The sequence below is a fragment of the Passer domesticus genome, chromosome 2, assembly GCF_036417665.1.
Source record: "Passer domesticus isolate bPasDom1 chromosome 2, bPasDom1.hap1, whole genome shotgun sequence".
NCBI lineage: Eukaryota > Metazoa > Chordata > Aves > Passeriformes > Passeridae > Passer > Passer domesticus.
The window spans coordinates 108416094-108436233 of NC_087475.1; the positions used below are offsets into that span (position 1 = coordinate 108416094).

Genomic DNA, 20140 nt, shown 5'->3' on the forward strand with positions numbered 1-20140 from the left:
CTTCCAGCCACATGGAACAAAGTGAGCAGTCTTAAGTCAGAGTTCCTCTGCTGCTTCCCTGCTGACTCGGCTGGCTCCCTTCTCCCTCCCCTCTCATGGCTGCTTGCTGTTTCCAGAGGCTTCTGGGTTTCAATAAACCCATCCTGCAGCTTCTCCAACTTGCACACTGATGTGACTTTGGAACCAACTCTGAAAACTGATTTGATTATGCAGGATCCACTGGCTTGTAAACTTAAACTTTGCCCACTAAGAAATTTCCCTGATTTAATATTTTCATAGCCACTTTGATCTCCATAGACTTGGAAAACCTTTACTTGAAGAAATAGGTTGTCCAATGTATGTCTATTTGTAATTTTCAATCCTCAAATTGGAAAAAAACCCATGGTATTTAATGCATCACAAAGCAGATTTTGGGTTCTTTAAAATTCAAATTTAAATAAAAGGAAAAGGAAGGGAAGTCAAAGCAGTGAATGCAGGAGTGGTCAGAGGGCATAGGCCCTGTTAAACGACTTTCATCTTTCAGCAGTCAACACACAAAAGTGGAAAGTCCAGAGCCTCTCCCAGGAACTTTACCACTGCCAGGCATTCCTAATGGTGCAGTGCTGCTGAGAGCAGTGTAGACCCCCCTGCAGATGATGATTACAGGTTATGTATAACTGTATTTGTCAAGTACTTGAGGCTGTGGTGAAGTGCTACAAACTTCTATTTCAGGGTCGTAGTTTCTTTTCAGAGCAATCTCTAAAATCACAAAAATATCAAATAGTCAAAATCAATAACAGGAATTGTTCTTTCCAGAAACTGCTGCTTCACAGAAATTAACTGTTTGATGTCTCTTTTTTTATTTGTTGTTTAAATCATAAAACTGTGGTATACTACAGTGCTGTAAAGACAACTGAAATTGAAAAGATTAATATGATAACCAAGCTGAATCCTGAGAAATGCCAATTGTGTAAATGTCTCAAGTACTGCCTCTACACTGTAACCTGTTGAGTGTCCCAAACTTCAGCACACTGGGTCACTACTGAGGAGATGAGCAGAGGGAAAGCTAGGAGGTTTGCTCTCCGCTCTGCTGGAAACTATGGCCCTTCAAGCCCGGTTGAAGACTGGGAGTTCTGGCACTTGGGAGTTCTGGCACATGTTTTAGGAAGAAGTGGAGCAGTCATGAAGAACTCTGTACCTAAGTCACAGGAGGAATCCAAAGGGGAGCCAGAAAGATGTACAGTCAAAGCAATAGTGTTTCCTCTCCACCAGCTTTAGACACTGACACCATCAGTACTGGGGCATTATAAAGCAGTTGCCATGATCTTCCAGACATTATTTAAATAAAAAAAGTCTATGATTAAAATAGAAACAGATTTTTAAAAAATCATCTGGAGGAAAAGTCCCAGAGGGCCTGATTTCCACCTGTGCATATTACATGTTTTTACAGTATAAAAGTTCCTCAGTGTTCACTGGTTCAGTGTGCACAGTGCAGACATCACGGATCGCGTGTGTTGTTTGAGAGCTGATCTTACAGTCTTCTCTGGCCAATTTAATAAACAGTGAAGTGCAGAGTGCTTGGCATCAAAAGTAGCACCATCTGTTCTCAAAGCATGGATCCTTGTCACAGGGAAGGGAGCTGCTGTTGTTTTTTATGAGAAGGTAGGTATTTGCCTCACTGGAGGTGAGGCTGACCTGGAGTTCTCAGACTATTATTTACAGTAACAATTTTATCATTCTCCTCTATCCTGTTCTGATAAGCCCCAGAAGTTATTTACAGTTCAAATCATTCCAAGGTTGCTGTCTATTGTAGTAAGAGAAGAGATTGTGAGGCAGTGCAGTTTGCATGGTGCAGCAGCAAGACATTTCTTCAGGTTACTGCCCTGTGGGGCTACATTCATTAAAGCAAAGGATGGACCAAAACTCCTACAGGCCAGAGGGTCATGGGCTGATTTCAATTGTGGTGTAAATAAAGTAGTTGGCATTCTTGGTGAGCATTTGCTCTTGTTCCACCTGGAAAATAAAAATCCTTTCCTGCCACTAGAAGCAGGCTGGCCAACTCCAATAATCTTGAATAGAGATATAGGCTTAAAAGGTAGTTCAATTTCTTTCAACAAATGTAATGAAAATAAGGGGTCACAGGGGTGAACAAGACCCTTTTTGCACTTTTTTTTAATGGTAAATTCTACCGTTTAAGATCCAATCTTAATATGGGCATGAAAATGCACGCATAAAGGGTGTAATAAATGTTCTGATCACGGCAGAAATTTCATTTTGGTCTCAGAATGAAAAGGCCAAAGACAGTGAACCATGAGACAACACTTCACAGGAAATGAAGCCTCATTAGTCTGGTGCTTGTGGAACCTCCTGTGAAATGGACTTTTCACTGGGGACCTTCTTCTACCACTGGGAGTTTCATCTCATTTACAAATCCCATGGGTAAATAACCATGAATAAATGGAAAGATTGTGAGATAGCCAAATGATATAGCAACAGAGTAATAACTAATGCCAGAATTTATGAGTTCTCAGGTGTTGTTTTTTTAAAAAAACTAGTAGCCATGTTAACAAGCCTGAGTGCTTCAGTCAGTATCTGCATAGCATAAGTGAGTGGGACATTTTTGCCACCTAGAGTATCAGAGGCACTGGACATACTATTTTTAAAGTGTTCATAAATATAGGAATTGCTGTGGTATCAATTGCACTAAAAGATTACCAATAGCCTTCTACCCTGAAGTGTTTAGCAAATTAATGAAAATATCTGATTCCTCATAAGCCCAAAAATTCTTTATTGTTTGAAACCATAATCTTGTTGTAAATAAGGGGCCCAGTCACACAAAATAATCCAAAGCCTTTTGCAATGCATAATCCAGTGAAAAGACTAGTTTTGGTTCAAAGTTGGCTGAGCTATTTGTAGCAGGTAGGGACAATAGCAGGATTTGAAAGTGGTCAGCTGTTTGAAAGATCCTCTGATAGAAATCTGTGAGGGAGAGCAGCAGTTCACTGCCTAGGGAGGACTTTGTGAAAAGAAAGTTGTTCACATTTGTGAATTTAAAAATAAGTATCTCTGGAATGAGGTTTTTCTAGGCCTCATCAGAAACTGCAACTCCAATTTGCACCTCTATTTACATACATTTAAATACAAATAACATTGCAAATCGTTTTAGCAACAGCTGAGGATGAAGCACAGATAAACCCCAGAGGGGTGGACAACTGTCATTAATATTCATTTATCTATGTTGCCAAATCACCACTTTTAAAATAAGGGTGGGAAGTCAAACAGAGATGTTTAATTGGGTAAATAACTTCACTGCTTCCTCATGCTGCTGAAAGGAAATTCAAAGCATTTATTAATATTTTCATTAATCCAAAGGAAATCCTTGGGTGATAAGAAACAGTTACAAAGTGGACCTCAGGGACTGTGTTATGTAAACTGTGGGGTAATCGAGGGATTTGAACATGGGTATCATGTCCTGACTGTCTATTCAACTGCTGCTTAAATTCATCTTGCAGCTAGTTACACTGAAGGCTATTCAGTGTGGATTTTAATGCACTTGTGCAGATAGTGTGTGTCTCTATGAAAAACCTCTATCAGCTATTTACAGGACAGATACATCTGCACTTCAGACTGCTTTGTTCTCATCTGGTGCCCTTCATTTTCTCCAGCCCCTTTCAGAAAGAGATGTTCAAATGCTGATATGTAGAAGAAACAGGTTAACCTGGACCTTTAAAGGATGGCAGAAGATATGTCCAGATGCAGAACCACCTGTGTAATCTGCAATGTTAATGCTGCCAGCTTTTCATTGATGAAAAGTATCATGCTCAACAAGGCACTCCTGCAGCTTCATAACTTCTCTGAGCTCCTTTATAGCTTTTCTAGGAGCCTGTAGATCATGTATTTTCTCCTAATTTGACAAAAATAATAACTGTGTTCAGTGCCCCTTGTGTAGCACAGACCAATTTTTTTTTTTTTGGTCCTTCAGTTTACTTATTGTTGACTTTAGGTAGCTGGGTGTTCCTCAGTGATTGTCAGGTAGATCAATATTAAAAAATGTCGAGCTGGACACTACTTTCAGATAAACCTTAGTGATTCCTTCAAAAAAAAGCTTAATTTTTTTTAAACCGAGGGCTTGTTCTAATGATGGGAAAAACTCATGAGTCAGCAAGGAGTGATCTAATGTTTCTAATCTAATGTTTCTCACAAATAGCTGTATCCTAGGTTTTTAACAACCCAAAATTTAATGAGGTAGAAGAAATCAATTACAGTTGTTTCAGGCAAACTAAATTATACTACTTCTATATTTTTAATACTTTCACTTAATTTGTTAATCATTCCATGTTGTTGTAAAAGACTTTTGCCTTTTGATTAGAGGAGAAGCATACAGGAACTTTCATTCTCCACAGAACAGTGTAAATGAAATTCAGGTAAAAAAATAACCATTTAATTACTTCCCTGAGCTGTTTGTTCCTTGCATGTGTACAGAGAAACATAAGAATATTTAAGGGAATAAGGGAAAAAAGCGAAATATGCAATTCTAGGATTTGTCATGTATTGCATTCCCAGGAACAGAGTCCAAACAGGTAACACTTTACCTATGGCTTTGTTTCACCTCTTTCCCTTCTGCTATCCATTTCCCATCCCCACCTCTGGTCTGTCTGTGCTGGGCACACACAAGCAGGGGCACTGAGGGAGTCTCTGTGACCTCTCAGGCGAGAAGGCGCTCTGTATTCTACCGGCAAGTCTCTCTCTGTGCTGCTGACACAGCCCAACAGGTTTCACATGAGGAGAGGGAAATGAGATAATCTGTGTGAGAAGCAGATTGGGCTGGGGATGGAGCCCTGCACTAGGGAGCAATGGTCCAAAGCTTGCCATCTCTGCCCAGCATTGCTCAGGAACCCGCACTGGTCCCCCTGCCCAAGTCCAGCTGATGGGATCGGACCAGGCCGTGGTAGCAATTAATTTCCTATGTCATAGATGCACTCTGGATTTTAGCAAGCCAAAGTTTTAAAGTGACTCAGTGGGGGTGAGAGAAAATGCACCTCTTTAAAGAGACAACATCCAGATACTGATGAAGTACTGTAACACATAAAATAATCACCTAAATCAGCCCAGATAGTTGAACAAGAAACAAAATTTGTTGTATGTATGGTGTTTTTCTCCAAAGCTTTGCTCTGAGCTGTTCAGGCTCTCACAGAGAGACCAGCAGTATATGTTGTGACCAGACTTTTCGTCTTGGCTGACTATGGCCAGGATCCTAAATCCCTATTTTGGCAGCTAGCTAGGAACTGACAGAGCACCAATAAGCCCAACTGAAGTAATGGCTTTTGAAAACCAGGCTTCCTTCCTTTCTGCACTGAAAATTGACTTATATGCCTTCATTTAACCACCTAAAATTGAAAATATTGTCTAAATATTTTACATTAACCATAAATTAACTAGAACTGTCAGCTTCAATAAAATAAATTATAGTCATTCACTGCCCTGACTACAGTTGCTTTTTCTCTTAAGATCTGATTTAAAAATCTCTGATTCCTTGTTTGGCATGTGCCCCCTGAGCAGTTCATATGTTTTCAGAGCCCAGGCTCATTCTCCTCCTGCTCCTTTCACAGCCACATTAATGCTGTGCCACCAATAATCAGCCAGAGCTTATGCACTCAGTGGCAAAGACAGACAAATATAATACAGCAATTTTCTTTTTAATCCTCCTGTCTTACCATCAGTGTTGCAGCTTTTTCATATCTTCAATTGTCTTATTCCTGTGGAAGGCATACCACAATCACATACTACTTTCTTTCATTCTTTACCCCATCAAAAAACCTTCATCCTAGCTGTTAATTTTCTCTCTCTTCAAACCATATTATCTTTAACATGCATTGATGCCTCCTCAAACCTTTTTTTCACTTATCATCTCCTTTGCATTATACCCCAGAGATGTGAACTTCTACATCTTGCTGTAATTCTGTTATATTTTCTTCTTAACACATGTGATCTTAATTCAGTGCCCTTATTTTTGGAACTTTCTAACTTTCCCATGCAACTAATTTAGAAGTCATTCATCATTTTCTGACTCAATTTTATTTCCCTCTTTATATCTTCCTCTCTCTAATAAGAGAAAAGCACGAGCAATGAAGAAAAAAAACCCCGAATGTTTTCATCAAAAAAGCCAGTAATTTATTTTGTAGTAGGACTTAATGTGACGTGGTTAGCAGAAAAATATCTGGTTTAAGTACAACATTTGTGAAAGTAAAGTAAATGTTAGTTTTGCAGTTGTCTAATTTTAACCTTTCTTCAGTCTGGAAGAAAAAAATCAAAAGCTGCATGTCAAAATGTGTCAAAAAAGCACCTTTTCCTTTACAGCCTTGTGCTGGAATGAATGATAAATGCTAGTTCCTGCCTCCTGAAAGCAAGCATTTAGCAGGCAGACAGCCATTTCAGAGAGCTGCACACTTTGTAACAGCAGCAGCAAAACAGGGTAAGTTCTGTGCAGATCAAAACAAAATACCAAAATCTCTGTGTGTACAGGTTTATGTTAGTGATGTTTTTGAAAACGGTCTGCACCACCTTTAGATTGCAGGGTCATGTGCCTTTTCCACTCACCGCAGAAAACAATACAAAGAATGAGGCAGCAATACCTGAGTGCAAACAGAGACACCCAGCAAACACCGGGAAGTGACTGACTGAAATGTTCACAGGTGCCCAAGGACTCTGTCAGAAATATTGAACATGGTGACACATGAAGGCACAAAAAGATGAAGCCAGTGACTAACTTCTCTATTTTCTCTTGGGACCTGAGGAGAGCAAACACCACTAGAACAAGGAGAAATACTTTAACAATAAAGTAGAAATTCTAATAGTAAGCGCTGCAATAAAGTCGGCCTTCAGTGCAGTGACTGCTACAGAACATCTGCAAGGCAAAGAACTGCTGCAAAGTATCCTGTCTGTGGGCATTTCCCTTACTGCTAATGTGTAATTATCCCTGTCCCCTGTGACTGCCCCTGCCTGCTATCACAGCCCACATGATCTCCCAAGTCAGCAGTGGGATGAAACTGAACCAAGCTTTCGCTCTCACATTCTTTTTTCCAGTCTTGTGGATTCATCAGCTTCATGTTGGAAAGCCTCTTGGTGCTCACTGGAGATGGTACTGTGCTGATGTGCCTTCATGCCAAATTCGCTGAGATTTCCTGCTGTGGAAAAATATGAATGAAGGAGAGGACAAAAGAGTGTACATGTGTGTTCCTAATAAAAATATAAACACTGCAAGTGTATGGCCTGATACATTTGGATCACATTGATTTGACAAGTTTCTGCCAGCAGTAAGAATAAAGGAGAAGTCAGCAAAGTGCCATGTGCATATGCTTACAAACCATTTTTTAACTGCATCAGATGGCCTCAGGCTACTCTTGTAAGGATGATATTTTTTTTTAGTTCAAAATATGCCAAAATATGCCAAAAATATTTGGCAGAGGGGATCAACTTGGCTTCACTTAACAACTGGCAACATCTTCAGCAATTTCTGGCTGAAGAGAGGAGATAGGAGATCCTCAGACTTCTTGCATGTTGGGTCACTTTGATGCTTAAAGTTTTAGCTTTCATATTATACATAATGTATTAGTGTATAATTGCATTAGTGTATAACTGAACTTCATATAAAGTGTTAGCAAGTTCTCCTCACAGTTTAGTTAGACGAAACAATCCTTTTCCAGCTTGAGAACCAAGGACACCGTAGCAGCTTCTGGCCCAAAAAGTATAAACAACAGCAAATTGAGGAGAGCAATCTGGAGGACGGGACTTCATAGCCTGAAGCTGTAATTGGACAATCAACCCTAATATGCAAATCGACCAAAACTTAGAAAAGTGTGAAAACATGTGACCTGTCGTCCATCCTGGGTGTAGCCTCAGCCAGGCTCTTGTACTGCCCAGGGTGTACCCTTTGAAGGCCTTTTCATAAATACCTACTTTATTCCTTTAACACTGTCTATCCTCTGTTTTAGGTAGCCTCTCAAGTCATCAACTTGGCCTGTGAAGACTTACAGGTCCTGCCCCATCACAGGGCTGTTTAAGGGCTAATCACAGGGCTAATTTCTGTGTTTTCACTCATATCCATTTTGCTTTGCTGAGCTGAAACTTGTTAACTTCTTGATAAAAACTTATTGCATAGGCCTAAAGCTCAGCTTTTAAATCATTACCAAACCATTTACCTGGTTCATGCCATATGATTATTTCACTCTACTGCTTCTGAAGGCTAAATTTGGGAAAATTCTGTAATGTCATGTTCAGTTTAAATGAGCCCTCTGGCTGATAAAAGTAATGCCATTTATTCCCATCCCCGGTGTATTTCCACACACAGAGTCAGCACTTATACTTCTAATGTTCTGGGCCAAGGAGACCAACTCTGAAGCCTGTAGAGGAAATAGTCTTGGATTCAACAATGCTGTTGTCAACTTTCAGAATTTCAGATACAAAAACTGTTGTGGGGAAGGGCAAGATCCAAGTCCTTTTGGGTTTGGATTCAGTTCAAAATCCATTTCAGATTGCAACTGATACAGAACTTTATTTATAACTCCAGACTTGGATTTCTATTCATCTAAGGTGCATGAAAATATTTCTTTGTATAATTATCTCTATTTACCATTTTGAAAGGTTTGTTTGCATTTCCCACTGATATAATTAATGTTCAAAATTCTTTGTGATGACACACATCATCACTGACACACCCATACTTGGATTCAAAGCTCAGGCATAAACCCCCTCTTCACCTTCAGAAATGAGACATATCTTGCATGTGGGAGTATGGGTTTTCTACACAATGTGTACAAAATCCTGTTGTGGATGGTTTTGTTAATTTTTGTCTAAGCATCTCAAGGAAGCCATCAGCTGTAAGCATATACATACTTTACAATCCTAAGGAAGGACAAGTGAGGAGTGTCATGTTTCTGATATGTTTGCAGAAGTCTCACCAATACATCTATAGGAAACTGCATCAATTCCACTGGTTTAAGAGACACTGATCATTTTGCATGTGTTTGGCCTTTGTTAGGCTGGATTTTAGGTCTCTCTTGAGCCTGATGAAAGAACTAGCAAGCTCAACAATTTACAACCAAGTGTTAAGCAGGTAAGTATTATTTGCTTGGTTAAGCAAGTTTTCTATATGGAAGTCTTTAGTACTCCATACACTTGCTAGAACTCATGGAACAGGATGTGCTTTTGGATACCAACAGCAAGTCTCTGGTAATGATAAGTAGGCATTAATTACTCTTAGCATACTGAGCACATCTACTACATTTTACAACATAAACATCAGAAAAATGAGAAATTAAGTAACACTAGATGAAACCTGACAAGACATTGCATTTTTACAAATTTTTTTTCTGAAATACCTATTGCATTAGAGATTTGTAAGTGAAATACATAAAAGGCCGCTTTACAACCTTCTACTTCTGACTCTGCTGTGTGATGTGTCTGTCCCCTTAGAACCTCTCCCTCCTCTCCTGAATTCCTAGGTTATCCAGAGCTACCACCCTCCTTCTAAGTTGTTTTTCTGTTGCCAGCCCAGTGGACAGATCATAAAATAGCAGGATATCTCCATTCAGGGTAAATTAACTCTGCTCAGCTACCAGCAGCCCATGTTGGCACCTCTGAGGCTATTCTGATGCAGGAGGGTTGAGATGAACCTCTGATGGGTCAGGTCACAAGGAAGGCTCAAACTCACTCCAAGCAAGGTGAGACTATTCTCCCCTCCCTGCTGTTTTGTCTGTAAAACTTTGTAACTACTTAGAAGGAATTCTCAGCTCAATATTTCAATCTTTTGAGCCCATTCTAGTAAGCACAGCTCATTTTTACTGTTGGCAATATTACTACACATTACATTAGAGGATGCTGATTATTAAGACATGTAGTAGCCAAAATAAAATGTGATTTAAAAAATAAAACATGCATGTGTAAGTAATATACGAATATTTGGAAGGCACAGTTCATAAATGGTTCTGGACTAGCACTATGGATAATCCTACTGCAGAGGGCTGGAAACAGCTGCCCTGAAAACAGGGCCTTATCTGATGGTGGTTTTGAGTTATTGAGTCATTTAGTGGCTGGTCTTACACCAAAGTGGATTAAGGAGGAACAAATCCAAGGTTGCTGATAGAACTGAGATGAGAAACAGTAATAAAAACGGACTAGATCAGAAAAGAATGGATATCAACCTATGAACTGCTGAGCAATAGGGTGAGTGTGCACACTGTGTAAGAATTAGCTGGGAGGTGTAGACTCACGGGGATTAAGATAAGATGAAGCAATTAAGACCTCATAATAGTTGGTGTTTCTCTAAGAGAAAATAAGTATATGATGTTTCTTGCAGCTAATAAGGGTTCTGAGCCCTACTAGAGTTCCTGTTATTACAGCATCACAGAAAAGGAACCCTGGCTGCCAGCTATATTTCTGGCATTGCTTTATTATTGAGTAAAGAGCACCTCCAAAAGCACACTGCAAAGTGAGGTCTTAATTCAGTATGGACTCAAGGAAAAATGACACCTGTCAAAGGACATAGTAAATTTTAAAGTGTATAATGTGGATTATTGAAGATCTCCCATCTAAACTCACATCATACCCTAGGCTGCCAGACTTTGACATCACAGCCCATCTCATCATGGGGCATATACAAAGCTGTTGCAAAGCTTTAGTTTTGGTGCACATAGTGAATGAATCACAGATTCTGGTCATATGAGTGGGCCGAGTAAGGTTTGCTAGATCAAGATATGGACTTCTGAACAAAGAAAAACATTTAATAAAAAACTGATGTTTTCTTAATGTATATGAGTAAGCACAGCAATTTGCACTTATATAACTCTTTTCATGTACTCCAGAGCTCAGAGCTCCTTAACAGTGAAAGGTGAGTTTTTCTTTACTTACATTTTAGAGGAAAAAATGAAATACTTGGAAATTATTTGCACAGAGTTGAGTCATCACTCTGGTCAGTCTTTTGCTGTCATTGTCATATGTTGCTGCATCCTCTTCACCACTTGTTTACTGTTTGGGTTTCTTTGCTGTTTGCCTACAGAGGATTAGTTTATAGCAGTTGTAGAATGATATGCTATTTCATTATATAGATTTGTTCTGCAAGCTTTGAAATATAAAAATAATTTCTGTACTATTCATTGTAATTTACAAATAATTAGTAAAGGATGAACAGAGAACTTGGTAGAACAAATTTTTGTTTTGGCATCAGAACTGGCTTACATAGCTCTCACTTTGTTCTCTTGTATAACTTTTTCATGGTGCTCCATTTTTAAATCTGATTCACTGCACAAACAGTTGTTGACTCACGACAGAGAGAGTGGTATGTTGGGAGGGAGTGGGAATGGGCAGTGAGAACTACCCTCTCCAGCTCTGCTAGTAATAAAAAATACAGGATACTTCAGTGAATTAGCTGTGTCCTGGACATGCTGAATATAAATCAGGTATATATTTTAAACATGTAAACCAGATATTGCAAAGGTTCAATGAAAAACATGCAAAGTCTTTATCTTCAGGTCACTAGTTCAAATCACAAGTAAAAGATCTGAGGCCCATTTCTTCACAGAGGGGTGCTAATAGCACTGATTTTTGGTCTTAGTTCTCTTATTAAAGAGGCAAGAGCAGAGGGAATGCATTATCTGCTCTGCCCTAGAGGCAGGTCAAGGTTGAGCACATTGGCAGGTCTGCTGCTTGCTTTGTCCCTGTTGAATAATGAGAAATAAATCCCTGGGGTAGTGAATGTGACACCCTCTGACACCACAAATTCAGGCAGATGGAGGGAAAGGATGCAAAGTGTCTATGGATTCTTGCTGTGTAAATCAAAAGACACTCAGAAGTAATTTGTATTGGACAAAGATAAACCTGGTGCAACACAGAGTCATACCAGCTCCTAGCTGATCAATAATATTCAGTAAAGTCTTTGCAAATGTCCAGCTTTTAATTGGCACATAACATTTTATGAAACAGAATCATCACATAAACAGTGACAGCATGTAAAAACTGTACCATGAGCTTAATGGTAATTCTCACTGAATGTGTTTCACAAGAACCTGTTTACCAATTATATCCTTCATGAACTTATATTGAAATAAAGGCTATTAAATTGAAGTCAACCCCTGAAATTATTAGTACAAAAATCATTACTTTATGGAGTAGCTTATTGACATTCCTTAGCCTGCATAGAGAATTATGAACTCTTGTTACACTAGTACACCATGGCTTGGCTTTAGATTACAAATTCATCACTGTGTTCGTAAGATCTCAACAGTGTTTCTTTGCTTATGTGTAATATGTGTACACTTTTATCAGTCTTCCTAGAATCACAGCTAGAATAGAAGTTATTATGTTAAAATACCAGTACCTGGCACTCTTTCATGTGCAAAAATGAAGCTATAATTCTACTGAAGATTAATTACAGGACTGCATATAAAAAAGGCATACTTTTTTCACTGTGTTAACAAATTAAGTTAAAATCCCTGCATGTATAACTATACTGTTACAATTGACTCGCAAGTCAATCTATAGCCTTATATAGGAGTGTTAATAATGGGTTTGAAGTTTCAACCTGTGCCTACCTGAAGGATTCTCAGTCTGGTGAAGCTAAGTTTTCCAAAGTTCTTATAGTCATTAGTAAAAAAATTAGCCAAAAGTGGGAAGACAGAGTCTGAAAGATCACAAAGATTCACTCTGGCTCTGGGGAGACCTAAGCAAGAAAGCAAAGAATAATGGAGGTTCTGCCAGCCATTACAATTTTCTTTCCATGTTCTCCCAGAACAAAACTGTCTTCCTAGATCTTGTGAGTAATCCCACAAGCAGTTCTTATTTTATCCCTTCAGGTGAAAAATATCATGCTCTGTCATACACTTCATCACTGAGTGACAGGTGATGGTGCTGACCACTGTATTAGGCATTTTCCTGGTCTACCAGTTGCTTGGTTATGGTTTACACTAAACAACATTTCAAGTGAAGCCTTCTTAGAAGAGTTGGGGGCTTTGAGTAGCAGTGTCTCTGCTACAGCCATGCTGAAAACAGATGGATCACTGGTGATGTACAGTAGCAAAATATTTTTTCATCTTGTGTTTTCAGGTACCAATTATTCCATGATTCTGGAATAATGTGTTGTTTTCTATTATCTGTGTGAACACATATGGTATCCTGGAGACTTCTCTGATGTGAACTGATAAATCAGTCTTGATAAGAGCAAACAGCTCAAGTCCAAATGGAGATATTAAATTATGTGAGATTTTCACTTGTCAGTACATTCTGATAGACCCATTTATTGTGTCAAAATCTTAAAAATGGACCTGAACACTGCTGACAGCATAAATTACATTAAAACTTCTTTTCTGATTACTTACTTGGTGTGTGTAAATTTCGTGCATTTGGGGAGCTCTGCTCCTGCTACTTTGGGAAGGACATTTGTATAACATTTGTTTTTCCCTTTGTTAATCCAGGACATTAAAACCATATGACTAGGTTCAGTAGTGAAATATGGACTTTCCACATCTCACTGCATTTGAAAACAAACTTACATGTACTTTGCATAGGGTCTGGGCAAGGTGCTTTCTACAAGAAAAATACAACATTGCTGTGCTCCCATTATTACAAAGGGAGCCAGAAAACTTGCTTAAAAAGAATGTATTCAACATTTCATTTTTCAAGAGTCTTCTAGTTCTGTTTGAACGAGATATTCTCCTCCCATTCTGAATTATTTTGTGACGAAAGAGTCTTTTTTCAATTTCTTAATTTTTTTCTTCAGTCCTGTCAATTAATGCAGTGTGCACTGGCTGAGAGTATTTCTCTCCTAGGAAACGGTGTGCTGACTATTATACTTGTGCTCAGGTGAAATTCTCCTCCAGTTGCACATGTTTAACTCTAGCAAAATTAGAGAGACAGAACCTGCAAGAGGTGAAGTATTTTACTTATGGATAGATACTTGGTATACTTGAGAGGGAGCTGTGTATGACACTTTCTTCCACACTTGAAAATCATTGGTATAGTACTACTGGCTTACTCTGTGAGAAACAGAATCCAATGTTGGATTGTAACACAATTTCCCACTTAAATATATATATATACACACAGACACACACATATACAGATGTTGTGGATATAACTGTGGATAAAGAAGCTCTGTTTTCTCCTGGGAAACACTTTGAGGTGTTTGTATGAAAAAATGAACCAAACCAAGACAAATTACATTAATAAAATATTGGCTTATAGAAATTTTAGACAAATTTCTATTTTCTTCATGCCTTTAAAGTTTATTTCAGTTAATATGTAAGTCAGCATTTATAAGTAAAGAAAAAATTTAAGCTAACAGAATAATGAGCTACTTCTCGTAGCATCGACACCCCTGGAACTTGGGGCTGTGGTGGGTAACTGACACTCACAGATGATTGACACATCTGAGGTAGCTGATGGAGACACCATGAAATCACTGTTTTCTCTAGAAAATCAGATCAGCTAAAATGTAACTGACTGCGAGAAAATTCAGTGATGGTATATTTGCAAAATCATTTCTAATTGCTGCATTAGTCAGGAATGTAACCCAGTTTTCTGACTTAGTAATTGTACAGTCATGTAATATAAACTGGAGGTGAATTAGTTGGCTCCATAGTCTGGGTTCTCAGATGTAAACATTTTGAAATTTTGTGATGAGAATCTATGCTCTCGGTCTAAGTTTATTTGGAAGGTATGCTCTAATTTGAGAAATTATCCTTCAAGTAGAAATGTTACCAGAATCAGAAACATGTGTTGATTTTAGTCTCAACTTAAGCATGTGTTTAGGCATGTGCGTGTGTATATTTCAAAGACTGTCACAAGGATTCTATAATTAATTTCCTTTTAATATGCTTAAAATATTTTCTAGTGCACTGTAAATTTTACTATAAGAACAACAAAGCTTCTAGTGAGATAGCTGCTTGCTAAACATAAAAGTTTATTAAAAAAAAAAAAACAAAGAAAAAAGCATTTCTTCCTCTGGAATCAGAAAGGAAAAACATGTGTGCATACTTCATTCTGAAAATATTGCCTAATCCTCATTAGAAGTCAGCTGACATTAGAATGAAAACGTTTATACCAGCATGCCCTCTGCAAAACTTTGCCTGTATCACTGAAAATCAGACACAAAAAGAAAAACTCTTTTCAGTGAGAACAGGTGCAAAAATCATGTTTAGATGTAGCAAGGAGAAAAACACTGATGACTTCTTGTTATTTTCCTTAAAAATAATAAATTTCTTCATTTCCCATTGCTAGAATTTCCAAAGCCTCAGAGTTAAAATTAAAGTGCCAGTGCACAGATTTTTGATGGGATTACTTTATTTCTGGGAGGGTTTGCATGGTGACAGGCCTTGCAAAAAATGGCAGTTTCTTATCCTCTCCTGTGAAAGGTTTTTCTTTCATTTTTCTTTTTCTGGGGTGATGTGCAAGCCAAAGATTCTCATACCAACATTGTAATGCAAAGAATGAAGTGACGTATTTCTATTAGAAAAAGAAGAAATCTGTTAATTTTTCTCCTTCATGTAAGCAAATGCTAATAAAATATAAACCCATGCAGTAGTTTTTTTTGGGGTGAGGAATTAGGTGCTTAATGTGAGTCTTATATGTAAACTTATCTGGTGTTCCTTGGAACTCAGCTGCAATAACAGAAAGAACATTGCTCCAGTCCTTTCTGCTCCCTAAAGCCTTCATATTTTGAGTGTATGGGGTTTTTCTGTCTTTCACACAGAATTATTTATTGCCATTTAATTGACAGTCATTTTAAAAGTGCTGACATAATATCTCGAACTTCAAGACTTTTCATGAAATGATTGGAAATAAATATTGCAACAGTGTTCTTGATAAAATGCTACTTTTATTTGAAAATTGAGTGTCTTGCATGGTGTAATGGCTGACTTTTAACTGAAGATTTTATTTACAGATTTTTGCTTGAAAATTTCTCAAGTTTTATGTTTCTCCTATAAGTAAAATGTACAAGAGATTTAGGATAATATATAAATATCCAATAAGAGATGATGTTGACTGGTTATTGATGAGAAATGTGGGCAATGAGAAGGCTTCTTCAAATGACCAGGTTAAAAAAAACCTAGAGAAAAAAGTTCTTAGTCATAGATTCCCTTCTGTGCTTTTTCTAACACAAATTCTTTTAAATTCTCTAGTCTGTTCCACAATGCTCCACAGTGTCACAGCATTACAGGCATGACTTTTACAAACAGATATTTTTCAGTTATTGGTTATCATGGTAGCCATAAATAACATAGTTCCCTTCTTAAAGAATGTTTTTGTCTGAAGCCTGAGAATTGAACACTTTGGAGTTTTTGCTAATGTGTGATACAAGACCTGATATAAGTAAGCCCCAAAGAGACAAAATCAAGAGGCACAGCAGTCAGGCAGGATATACCAATGTGCACTGCTTACCTGGAAAACTGTTGAAGCCATGTCTGTGCCAGGGGGTGCATCCTGCTGGTTCCTCCATAGATAACAGGCAGCAGCATTGCAGGTAAACTGACAACAACTGATAAGAAAACACCTGCAGAGAGGACTTAGCTGCAGCCTGCCAAACCCCTTCAACAAGGGTACCTGATGTTTCCAGCCTGCTTTAGTCTTAAGCAAGATGTGCCAAGGACAAAACAACAATTCATGTCTATTTGAAAAGGACAAGGAGCCCTGATAAACTTGCTTGAGTGGATGGAGAGAGGCTGATTGTTGGTGGCTGGAAGAAAGAGCTTGCTAAATAATTAGCTTACCAACCACTGCATTTCTGCTGAGTTGTACTCTGGCACAAATGGAATAATTGATACACTTTATAACAATCTTGTAGCCCTCTACAAACTCTTAATAAACACCCCTTCCTGTTAGGCTCTCTAAGGTCTCCATTTCTCCTTCTGAAGTAGGGTGAGAGGCTTGTTTGTCAGTGGTGGGAGCTGGACTATCAATACTTACATTTCTTCACAAGATTACAGTCATGCAGTAAGTACAATTATCAATGATATTTGATGCAAAAATAGTTACATTGACATGGATGTTTTAATGGTCATTTCAGTTCACATTGTTGATGTGGAGCATACATAACATTGGTTGCTAGGTTTGAATAAAGTGTAGTTAGCAGAAACAGCTGAATGTTTATTAAGAGTTACGAAGATGAAGCCAAAATGAATGAAAAAACAATAGCCCATAGAATTGTTCATAGTGTCACTTTTTAATGAAAATAACAAGCCTTAATAACAAGTCTTTGTCTGTTGCTTTAAGGAAACTTGAACTTCAACACGTAAGTTTACCTCTGTAAAGACAAACAAAGCTATATAATCAAGAGGAGCCTTATCATTACTTTTATTGGAGGTAGGGGAGGGGAAGGATGTGTTATACAGTAAACCAGTAAGTATTAGACTCTGATTACGTCCATTTAGCACTGGAAATATGAAGAGGACTCTTGTGATCTCACTGAAGTTTGCTGAATGATTAATAGATATGCACCTTTACCACTTTCAGTTTTTCCTTACTCTTTACAGGCAGAAGTTTTGATCCCATAAAGTAAAACTTGACGTTAATTTTCCTAACAGCCAGTAATGATAAAATGTATACTTAACCTGTTTAGCTTCTTGCTGTTGAGTTGTCAAGACAGATTGCTGAGAGACCTGATTTGGTCAGAGCCAAATGGGGATCAGCCTCAGAATGTTTGTGCCTATGAAAATATAAGCTCATACTGATGTAAGTACAGGACATATTGCATTTACCTCTGTGCATCCTAGGGGTGTGATCAGAAAGCAATACAAATGAACTTCGATTAATATGCCATAATAATCTCCCTAAATTTAATTGTCTTGTGTATCAGTAGTCAGGGTTCCATCCCACCAATATGGATGTTTGCATTTAAAAAAGAAAAAAAATTTGCTCTGGTCCACCTGTGCAGTGGACTGTGGAAAATGACAAAAAGTATTTCCCTTTCTAGTTTGTCATATGAGATATATGCAACATAGTTTGGAATGTAATTGACCATTGATGTGGCTGTTTGAAATTCAAGAGAAATTTCAAAATATAGCTTAACTCAAAGTTGGTTTATGAACATCTACACTAATTTAAAGAAATTATTTTGAGATACTTTACCAGTGACCTAAAGTAGATCTCATTTTTCTCTACCAAAAAGCTAAAAAATCTTCAAATTATGGCGTTTAGAATAATTTGCAAATATACATATATTCTAAGATTCTACTCACTGAGCAAAACCCCATTTAAGTTAATGCCTGTATTTATACCTCCTTGAAAAATCCCAAATGATTCCCCTAAAGAGCAGAAAGAGGGACTGTGTTTATTGATAATTGGCTTTACCTGCCCTATGTAATTTCACTGTGAAATGCAGGTACCAGAGCCTGCTCCCAGAGCAAGTCCCCAGGATCCTCAGTGAGTGTTAATCCTGACATGAGACATCTACTGATGCTGCATAAGATGTGCCTTATTTTCCTGTAATCACATTCTCTTTGATTTTGCTGTGTAGACCTAAATTCCATTTGGGTAGGAAAGCCTCTGGCAGGGAACAAAATGACTCTTTCTTCCTCTGCAAATGGAGACATTTTTTCTTGGTTTGAGGACTGTGGCTCGTTTGTTTGAAAGACATTGAAAGCACTTGGCTTCTTATCATGCTTCTCAAATATGAGAGAAAGTTGTGACAAGGTAGAACGTAGAATCTATACAGCTTGAAGTAAAAGCTTTCTGACCTTCTGTTAATTATTAATACCATACATCTAGAAAATAGAGATCTGCTTTCCAGTGGCAAAAGAGCTTTAGAAGACAGTATTCGTGTTTGTCTGTGCAGAAAATATACCGTGAAGATGCTGATGGAACTAAGCCATGAGTTGTGTGATGGTCAGATATGGGGGGAGGGATTGTTGAGCTGTGTCTTTGGAGTGCAATGTACCTGTTACAGGCTGCTTGTGGCTAACAGCTTAATAACCTGAAACTGCTTGCTCTAGGACAAGTAGGGCAATACAGCCCTCACTTGCTTTTTATATTTTACTCTTTCTAGCAAATCACCTGTAAGATAGATTAGTTGTATTAATAGAGGAATGTAATTCTTTGCTAACTTCAGGAGAAAAAGAACAAATTTAAACTAGCTTCAATAGATGATAAAAACATGGTAATATGATGATACATTGCAAATACGAACACAACAAAATATTCTCAGATGAGAAATAGATGAGGTTTTAAAACAGGCAGTGAAAAAATAAACTTCACAACTTGGTCTTAGTACTCCCTGAAAGCATTTAAATATCATGCTAGATAGAAGTTAATTTTCTCTAATCTAAGGCTTTCTAGGGCCAGAGAAGATCTCCATGATTAAAGAAGAAATAGAATGATGGATAAATTATGTTAAAATTATATAAAATTGTTGCCACTTACAACCCTGCTCATTCACTAATAGTTCAATGTCCACAGTGGTAGCTTCAGTGTAGAGAAACAACCTTAAACTTCCACTGCGAATAGAGAGGACAAAAAATTCCCAGTCCTTCCCAGTATTTTAGCTATCCTAGCGTTCCCCCCAGTGAACTCAGTGATGGGAAAAGGAGAGGGTTCATCATATGTGAAGACACAGTTGTTTGAAGCATTTGAGCTATAGTAAATATAAGACAATCTTTTAAAGACAACGCAGCTATTAAACAGTAATGAAGAACTGAAAAGCAGCTCTGCATAATCACCATTCAGCTAAATGATGATTTCACAGATGGAAGAACAGATGAAATTCAGCCAAACGATTTTAAGGGCAAATGAATAGGCAATAATGTACTTAGGAAGCATTAGCCTCTCTTCATTCTCAGAGACAGTGACCTATTGTTCACAATTAATAAAGCCCTGAGGCACAAAGGGGACAAGGATAGTGGCTGCCTAAGATCTGTTCAAATCCACACAATAAAACAAGAGTAGAAAACCATATGTGGCATTGCATCTTAATATAAAACAGAGATTCAAATTATTTTAATACATGCAGATTAAAATGCAAACCCTGCTAAATTTTGATAAGTTACAACTCTCTTCCTGCATGTGATGAGAGCCACTTTGCTATAAGTTAAAGGATCATTGGTTAGGGAGCAGCTTGGCTTTCCTTTGCTCACAGGCCTTTTGAGGGCTGGCACAAAGCAGCATAAAAAGGAGTCACCAG

The 20140-nt window shown here is 38.0% G+C and overlaps 1 long non-coding RNA gene across 1 annotated transcript; it reads left to right on the forward strand.

Annotated features, from left to right (window-relative positions):
- Positions 1-4674: 4674 nt before the first annotated feature.
- LOC135295592 (uncharacterized) lies at positions 4675-6790 on the forward strand. The gene is made up of 3 exons (XR_010357714.1): positions 4675-4786; positions 6337-6451; positions 6582-6790. It is a non-coding gene; the product is annotated as an uncharacterized LOC135295592 (long non-coding RNA).
- The last annotated feature ends 13350 nt before the right edge of the window (positions 6791-20140 follow it).